The sequence below is a fragment of the Papaver somniferum genome, chromosome 9 (genome assembly GCF_003573695.1).
Source record: "Papaver somniferum cultivar HN1 chromosome 9, ASM357369v1, whole genome shotgun sequence".
In the NCBI taxonomy this organism is placed as follows: domain Eukaryota; kingdom Viridiplantae; phylum Streptophyta; class Magnoliopsida; order Ranunculales; family Papaveraceae; genus Papaver; species Papaver somniferum.
This window is the reverse complement of record NC_039366.1, coordinates 142,771,558-142,781,431: the sequence shown is the minus strand read 5'-3', so window position 1 is coordinate 142,781,431 and position 9,874 is coordinate 142,771,558. Positions and strand designations below refer to the sequence as shown.

Below are 9,874 nucleotides of genomic sequence, written 5' to 3'. Positions count from 1 at the left end.
GAATTTAGGTTAGTCCTATGGTCTTCTAATTTACTATTTAGAATGGCAGTCCATGTCATCTAGGACAACCTCCTAAGTCTTATGGTAGTTCTAATCTAGCATACTAGACGCGCTGAATCATTCAGCGAAAAGTAGATTTAGGAAGTTGCGCTGAATCATTCAGCGAAAAGTAGATTTAGGTTGCGCTGAATGGTTCATCGCAACCAATCTCAGCTGTCATATCAAAAAATAAATCTAAATGCGCTGAACCATTCCGCGAAAAGGTGATTTTGTTTGCGCTGAACCATTCAGCGCAACTATCTCGCTACTAGTTCACATGCGAGCAATTGCTAGGAGAGAGAAATAGTGTTAACAAATAGACAACACTTTTTTTTGAACTGTAACACTTTTTGGCTAATCTAGCAGCCAAATCTAGCCCATAGGACTTAGTCTTAGTCCCTTCGTAGATGACAAAATATAACAATCACTAAAGAACTGACAATGAGAGAATTCTACAACTGGAGCTGAGACAAGACTCAAGTTCAGATGTCAAAGAGTTAGATTACAGGTCATTGACTGGAAAAGAGACAAGACAACATGCATGGAAGACCCGAGTTCAACCCCGGAGCTGAGAAGAGACTCGGAACTGTCAGCTCAATTAAATATTTGGAATCCCATATCGTCACTATGTGTAACCACAAGTTACACATGCGTATATCATGTGTTATCAAAAGTTATACATGTTGTAATTTGTAAAACTACATATGCTTTCGAAAAATAAACTCTAGGGTAATTTCCAACAAAATATTGTAATTTGTTTTAGTACCTACATATGCTTTTGGCAAGAGGAATGTCGTTTTTTCATGCTTGCCTCCTTTGTTCATCTTGCAGGTTAACCTGCTGATGTAGAAATTTATAAATAATTGAAAAAGCGGGGGTCTAACAACCTCATCCAATATAGCTTAGCAATCTGTATGGACTAACTCCAATATACTTACAAGAGAATCAACTAGACAGTTAGACTCATCTTAGAAAAGTATATCAAAGAGTTATATCTCAATCTCTCAATTCAATCCGCAATCAAACAAATAATAATTTGCGAGCCCGATTGAATATAAGAGAGATAAATTGAACGGTACCAAAGACCGATGTTCAAGGATCAATCAATTTCAATCAACAACCAAAGGTTGGATTTACCAATTGATCGATTCAACGCACAACCTGTGATATTTCAATTATATAAAAAAATATAATGCCGAAAAGAAATAACACAGACACCAGAAGTTTTGTTAACGAGGAAACCGCAAATGCAGAAAACCCCCGGGACCTAGTCCAGATTTGAACACCACATTGTATTAAGCCGCTAAATACACTAGCCTACTACAAAGCTAACTTCGGTCTGGAATGTAGTTGAACCCTAATCAATCTCACACTGATTCAAGGTACAGTTGTGCTCCTTACGTCTCTGATCCCAGCAGGATACTACGCATTTGATTCCCTTAGCTGATCTCACCTACAACTAAGAGTTTCTACGAACCAAAGTCGAAGACTTGATAAAAAAAATTGTATCACACAGAAAAGTCTATAGAATAGATAAATCTGTCTCCCACAGATATACCTACAATTTTTTGTGCGGTCTTTTGATAAATCAAGGTGAACATAAACCAGTTGATAACCCGGACTTATATTTCTGAAGAACAACCTAGAATTATCAATCACCTCACAATAATCTTAATTGATTAACGAAACAAGATATTATGGAATCACAAACGATGAGACGAAGGTGTTTGTGACTACTTTTCTATCTTGCCTATCAGAGATATAAATCTCAAGCCAATCTTACGATTGTACTCAAACACGATAGATACAGCAAGATCATATCACACAACTACAGAGAAAATAGTTGGGTCTGGCTTCACAATCCCAATGAAGTCTTTAAGTCGTTAACCTACAAGATTTCGTGAAAAACCTAAGGTTAAAGGAGAATAAACTCTAGATTATACAACTAGTAGCACACATGAAGTGTGGGGATTAGGTTTCTCAGTTGCTAGAATTCTCCTTTATATAAATTTTAAATCAGGGTTTGCAATCTAAGTTACCTTGGTAACAAAGCATTCAATATTCACCGTTAGATGAAAACCTGATTAGATTCAAGCTAATATCTTTCAACCATTCGATCGAACTTAGCTTGTTATACACAAATGAAATGTAACTTCATTTAGGTTTGAGTAACCGTACCTAAACGTGTGCACTTAGTCGGTTCAACAATAGTTAACTAATGGTTAGCCATATGAGCACTTTCATATCAACCTTATTCATCTTCACCATAACTAGTTCAAATGACTCAAATGAGCTAGTTAGAGAGTTGTTCAATTGTCTAGATCTTATAGAAGTATACAAGACACAATCGAAGCAAAATCGGTTTTGATTCACTCGAATCGATTCATGAACATTATATCCACGGTTTGCAAAGATTGCATTCCTTATTATATAAATGTTTTAGTTCATGAACAAACCGATTTTAGAAAGTAACCTACCTGAGTATGCAAACGGGTACGAATACTTAAGTAACGGGATTGAATTTTTTTTCACTTTCAAACTCCACCAGAAATTCACGGACGTGAACTTTCCGTCAGTATGCGTACGGGTATGAATACTCACCCGGATTTCCAACAACCGCCAGTACGCGTACGGGTACACATACTTTGGGTTCCCGGTTTTGAACTTTTACACAAATGTGAGAACACACTATGTTTATATCCAAAGATGGTTACATGTTCTAAACTCTCATTTCAATCATTCAAACTTTCTTAGAGGATGTTAAAATAGTTGTTATTCACAAACTATTTTCATCAATGCAATTTTCAAGTTATTGAAATAGTCAACATGACTTTCGTCACGAGTAAAGATGAACTTGGCTAAAGCGAAAGCTTACCAACATATATTTCAAGAAATAGATAAGCGAGATAAACTCGGCTCGAAAATAGCAAATGTGTATAATTGAAGTCTATATAGCAATACGACTTTTGTCTCAAATAGGAGATAGAGTAGATAGACTTTTGAGTGATAGATAAGTTCAAGTCTCCGCATGCCTTTTGTTGATGAAGTTCCACAAGTTCCCTTGAGTAGTTCTTCGTCTTCAATCGATGAACGCCGTGGAGTCTAAGGCTCAACTACACTTACTATCCTAATCCGAGACTTAGCTATAAGTAGACTAGAAATCAAGACTTATAGTTTTGGAAACTAAACTTGACAAACTAGCTTGAGATAGCAATGTTTGCGAGTTCGACCGAGAAATTCTCTAACAGTCTCCCCCTTTGTCAATTTTAGTGACAGAACTATCAATATATATGGAATACATAATAAATAAACTTTGTAGCTTCTCATCCAAATGCTTGATCTCCTTGGTTCTTCAACATTACTCGACATCTTCGTCACTTCCAAGTACTCCAATGATTTTAAAGGTATTCAATTCAGCATCATCGTTGTTGAAGATCCGTAGCTATAACAATGAGAAAACAATAGCTCTCAATCATTGTTATACGGTGTCATAGTATTATTACACATCATCAAAGTTCAATTGTATCACAACTTTGAAAACAATACTATGGTGATATGTATCACTCCCCCTTAGTCAACACTTCATCTCACATGAAAACCACTCCCCCTTACATAATGATCCGAAAACCATATGTATTTGTAGTGTGAACTACACATTAATTATCCCCCTTTTTGTCAATAAAATTGGCAAAGGTACGAAAATTAGTGGGATCCTAATGAAATTTCCATAGAGATATTTTATGACCAAAAGAAAAGCACATATCAACTTTTTTAGTTGCAATCATATAGCCGAAACTAAATGCATTTATCAAGGAGTTTATAAAGATACAAGATAACCTCTATAATATTCCATAGCCGGACTCCCACAAATATTTGTCAATTAAGCACAAGTTCAATTAAGAACTCTACCCCATAAAATGTCATTCCCGAAAGAACAACAAGAGCGACCTTATTTTTACAAGAAAAAAAGATTTCTTTGCACATTAACAAATCACATATGAATATGAATTTGTATCAAAAAATCTCAATTAAATTAACCACAAGAGAAAGCATGATTAATTTAATCGGAAATGCTCACATAAGAAAACTTACGGAGCCGCACAATATTTGCATAAAAATATGGATCATGGAAGAGCAATACTGCGGAATAAACAAAGATTCATTCTATTTTTCATCACTATTTGCACAATGACATATAATAGACATTAATCTTTTTAAACAAAAGGTCATCCTATCTTCCATCAATATTTGCATAATGACATAATAGGCTTAACTTTTGTTTGTCAAAAGTTCATTCAATCTTTCATCAATACTTGCATACCGACATATGAAAGACTTAACTTTTTACCACGTATGGGACAATCAAAGTTCACGGATGCAAACACTCATATCCCATAACAAGTTGCAATATATAAAACCATAAAGATTAGTACTGCGAAATCATCTTCCAAATAAACTTTAGAATTTAAATAAATAAATCTAAAAACATTGCAAGATGAAAATCGTTGGAAATAGCTATGTGAACTCACAATAATGGCTATTCCAAACCCTAGTTATCCTTCTTAAAAACATAAGAATAAATTCTCATGAGAAGTTTCCTAGACATTATAGAGCTTTCTCATAGCATCTACTGAGAATTCCTTCTCATTATTGAAAAACCCATTAATTATGGGATCGTTCAATTCCTCTAAATCTTCAGAAATATCGGTCAACTCACTAAGTTCTCTTTTTAGCTCACGCAAGGTGTTCTTTGTTAGAGACAACATTTGTTCATAGTGAGTTATCTTTTCTAAAGAGGAAACAATTTGAGATTTTAAATCATTTCTCTTGTTGATGAAATCTTTCACCATACCTCTAAAGTTATTGCAGACACCCCAATTTTGCACATGAAAACCGAATGTCGCCGCGAAGTCGTACCCGAGAGAGGGAAGTAAGCAAAATAGGGTCGAGCCTAAATTAGGTCAACTTGGTCGAAATTTCAGGTGGCCTGCACTTTAACCTTTTTGCCAGTACCATATAGCTAATTAGTGGACTAGGCAAGTCCCTTTATAAATCCATGTACCACTATATATCCACCATGTACGTTGGACTAAAATGAATCCACTAAGTCCGACTAGTAAGCTAGTTGCTAATTAGCCGAGATACATTGAGTCCAAAAATATGAGCATAATAATGTCCTAGCCCACTAGTAAACCAAGTCCCGTCCATTTCTTATGCACCAAAATTAAGTTGGTCGGTCATCCACCCATATGAAATGTGTAAAAATGTCTACACAAGTTTCTTTGTTCCCAAGACTTTCTATCCAACTAGAATCTTAGATATAAATGGAAAATATTTTGATTTTGGAAATGATATCCGAATAATATTGAAAAATGAGAATAATATTTTTGAAATATGGAAATGAGATTTAGGGTTTTAATTTGTGCCATTCGATTTAGTCCGTTTAATTCTAAGGTTGTAGTCGATGGAAGAGACTATAAATGAGGGAGAAATTTCGGTAGAAAAGGGGAAGGAAGTTTTAGGAGAGAATTGTTGGAGAAACAAGAGAGGTCATTTGATTCAATTGGAGTTTCGAATACGGCTTTGCGGCAGCTACATTATTGTTGGTTTTCTTAATTAATTTATCTAAGTGACATTTTCAATACTGGCCGCGAAACAGGTTTGGCTAAACAGAATTCCTTTTAATTTTATTGACGTGATTCCATGTAAACGATTGTATACGATGTGTTGAATGCTTGAACGATAAATAACAATTGATTATTTCTCTTGTCCTATACTGCAAGCTTTTACTGTTCACTGTGCTCATTAATTGATGGTTAATTTTATCCGTTCATAGTGCTGGGATTCACTGTGTTCATTATATGAGGAGAAATATTCACTAGTTGCATTGAACCAATGACGTTAGGTTGATTAGTTTATAATAAATTAGTATCTTGGTTTCTTTACATATGTTAAATGTGCTTGATGAATATTAATGCGAGCTGTATTCCGTGTTTGTGGTAATCATGGTAATGCAAAATATGACTCTCTTCCGTCGGCTGCCTGCATATTAATATCTTGACATGATGCATGAGATCTGGGTTTGATATAATAATAATAATAATAAGTGACGACTTCCATTGATAGTAATAATAATATTTGGTTGTAATAATACGGTCCGCGAGTTACAATCTTAAAGGTGTCACTATCTATATACAAAAACTCCAATAAAATAAATTGTTCACAAAAATTTCATTTAATATAAACTGTCTATATTACCCTTCTAGTTTAAATCACCCCAACAAAAATAAAAATCAATCACACTTTAATTCTTATTATATTGTCACCCCCAACAAGAAATAAACAACCACCAATAAGCACCGCCGCCACCGATAACCACCGGCACCACTTATGACCACCGCCGCCACCTCCGACCACCGCCAACACCACCTTCCGCCACCGCCGCCTGCCGCCGCCACCACCTCCGCCACTGCCACTGACCACCACCGCCGTCGCCGCCACCGACCACCGTCGCTCCGCCGCCGCCACCGCCGCCACCACCGACCACCACCACCGCCGCCGCCGATAATGCGCAATTGCACCACCACTGCCAGCCACCCTACCATACAGCACCACCATTGTCGACCACCACCACCACCACCTCCGACCACCACCACCACCACCACCACCACCGATACTACGTAATTGCACCACCAACACCAGCCACCCTACCATCCAGCACCACCACTGTCGACCACCGCCGACCAAAACCAGCACCACGACCGCCCACCACCACCACTTCCGAAAAATACGATGAAACCGATTTTGGTTTCATCATAAATACGATGAAACCGATTTTGATTTCATCTTGGTTTCGTGAGAGATCACCGGCAAGAAATTTTTTAAGAGGTATTATACATCTTCATGGATAGAAATACATTGTTGAAATACGATGAAACCGATTTTGATTTCATCATAAATAAGATGAAACCATAATTGGTTTCTGCGCTTCAACAGCAATACCACCAGTTATGTCTCAAGACCCATTACTCAGCTTCACCAGGTATATCTTTCCATCTAGGTTTACAGGCAATTCTTCATTGTATTGCAGCACTTCATTGCACCTGCAACCACAAATTCACTTCAAATCCCATACCCACTGCATTACTGCCTTCCATTTTAGTTCAAGCTCATACCTGAACACCACAAATGCTCCATCTCAGGCTCAGTTTTATCTTCAACTGGACCTGCAATATCCATATTAATTCAACCAGAGCAACACCAGTTCCTCCATGGATTCTGATTATCACCAGCTGCAGTTCATAATCACCACCAACATAGGCATCTCAGTTCTTCTCTACACTCTCAACCTGCAACTGTACTTAAAAACCATTCTCAAGCATCAGCTCAAACCATTCTTCATAGAGAACCAACTCAAATCCAATACCAGTACCACCTTCTCTATAATATTAACTTCAGCTGCAACCGGAGCTTACTAGCAACATCAAATGAAACTCGTCACAAGACCCTGTCACTGCAATAACCATATCAAACCCATCACTGCAATAACCATATCAACAATACCAGCAACTACACTTGCACACTGCCAATCTGAAAGCATCGGCAGCAACATCTCCTAGCTGACTCTACTCAGCTCCACAATCCAATTCACCACCTGCAATTGCTTCCCATTTCAACTGTAAGAAAAATTATAAGAGATATTATACATGTTCATTGATAGATGGAACCAATTTTGGTTTCATCATAAATAAGATGAAACCATAATTGGTTTCATCATAAATAAGATGAAACCATAATTGGTTTCTTCATAATTCAACTGCACATGTACATGAACCTGCATGTTATTGATTCATTGACCTCCACATGTACATGAACCTGCATTTCATACTTTTATGACATAAATAAGCAATTTCTTATTACTTAGCACATGGTTAATGAACAAGCTGTAGACAAGTTCGAAGTCTCTGATATGAGTTTTGTGACTATCAACACAAATCAAACATCCGTTGTTGATTACATCACATTTTACTAGCTACGAACGTAGGTCAACATATACAGAGTTGATAACCAAACAAGAACAAAGATATCAGGACACCTAGGAGAGTATAATCGGGCGAAAGTCATGCATATTGTGACAAATAAAATTCTTAAGCATGAGATTTATTTAATTTCAAGGTTGGATAGGCTACAAACACTAAACAATTAAGATGCAAGCAACTTCCTGACACTGGCAGCATGTAGATTAAAGAAAAAATTGAACAAGGAGAATTGAGTTACCCGTGGCATATTCAACTAGTTGAATAAGCTCAGTGTCCCTAACTTGGACGATAAGATATGAAGTAGTGGACACAACTGTGATGTTACCAAAATCATCGACTGCAGCTTCTTTACAGATGCTTTTTTTCTTGTCCAATTTAGCTTCTCCAATTCCCCTATATTCCAAAGATTGCAATGTTGATAACTTCTTCTCATGCTCAATATTTTCCCCTTCAAGAGCCTAAAAATCAAGAAACATATAACACATATAAGCAATCATTAAGACTAAGACTAATGCTCCACGTTACATTGAAACTCAACAAGACACCTAATGGCTTCACAAGCAAATTAAAATCTGAATTATCAAAGGTCAAATTTCCAATTTATAATGAATTCAATGGTCAATATCCTAGTCTAGTGGTTCTCAATTTTGTGTCACAAACAAGCAGTACAATTCTGCATACCTTAACTTCCTGGTGTAGCTTCTTCTCCCATGCCAAGAGTTGCTCCAATGTGGAAAAGTGACTCTTCGGACCTTGTTCCACAAGCGCGCCGGTATCCAATCGATACTAAATATCCAAAGGAGGTTTTGATATCTAGCTTGAACTCAAATTTGTCAAAAGACAGTTTCTGCTCAGTCAAAATGTTAAACCTCAATCAATCCTAAACCCAAATAAACTTAATTTACATTCAAAAACAAAACTACAAACTTTTCATTTAGATGGGCACGACTAATTTCAAGCAGATTAGAGACAGGCTCACCAGCAACAACAACTTTCTCAAGATAGTATTTGATACAAGCAACAATTTGAGCAAGATCTTTATGTCTTACCACCAATTTCATATTTGCTATCTCACCACCACCTCCGCCGCCACTGCCGCCATGATTATGAACAGACTTCTTACCCAGTTCCATATGCATCCTAATCCATCACCTGCAGTTCAGTTTAGCTTACAGTCACCACTGCCATCAACAAATCCATCTAAGTCATAACCTAGGAACAAAACAAACAATCAAATCTATTAAATCCCAACACCACAAAACCCATTTCAGTTCAACATCTCTTCTTGTCAATCGACAACTCAATCCACCGCAGAATCATCTCAACCAATCACTACCACCATCAAACAACAACCAAAAGACTCATCCTAGTTTTGTGAAATTAGCATTTCCATTTCAATTTCACAACCAAAATACTGATTCCACCAACAAATTTGAAAAAAATTAACAAAAAATTACAAGAAATTTGTGATTTCTTACCGCTATCGCCGATGAGACAAATTAGGTTATCAAATTTGACATCACCACTCCGTCATCTCTTCCTTGAAAATCGATCTCAATCATCAATTCGTAACCAACCCATCCCTGTTCTTCTTGTTCTTCAATTGAAGTTACAATCGCAACCCTAATTTCAACAATTTATTCATCTAATCTTACAGAAATATCAAAACATCACCAGATCCACTTGTGTTTTCTTCTGAATTTGAAAATGAACCTATGGTTAGGGTTTTAATTAAGGTTGGGGTGGTGGTGGTAATGGTGTCGATGGTTAAGGAATTGAAGGAGGCGGAGGAGGGT

General features: G+C 36.8%; 1 pseudogene; it reads right to left on the bottom strand.

The window, feature by feature from the left end:
• Positions 1-7,880: 7,880 nt before the first annotated feature.
• Positions 7,881-9,211, bottom strand: LOC113312655 (annotated as a pseudogene).
• Between the last annotated feature and the right edge of the window lie 663 nt (positions 9,212-9,874).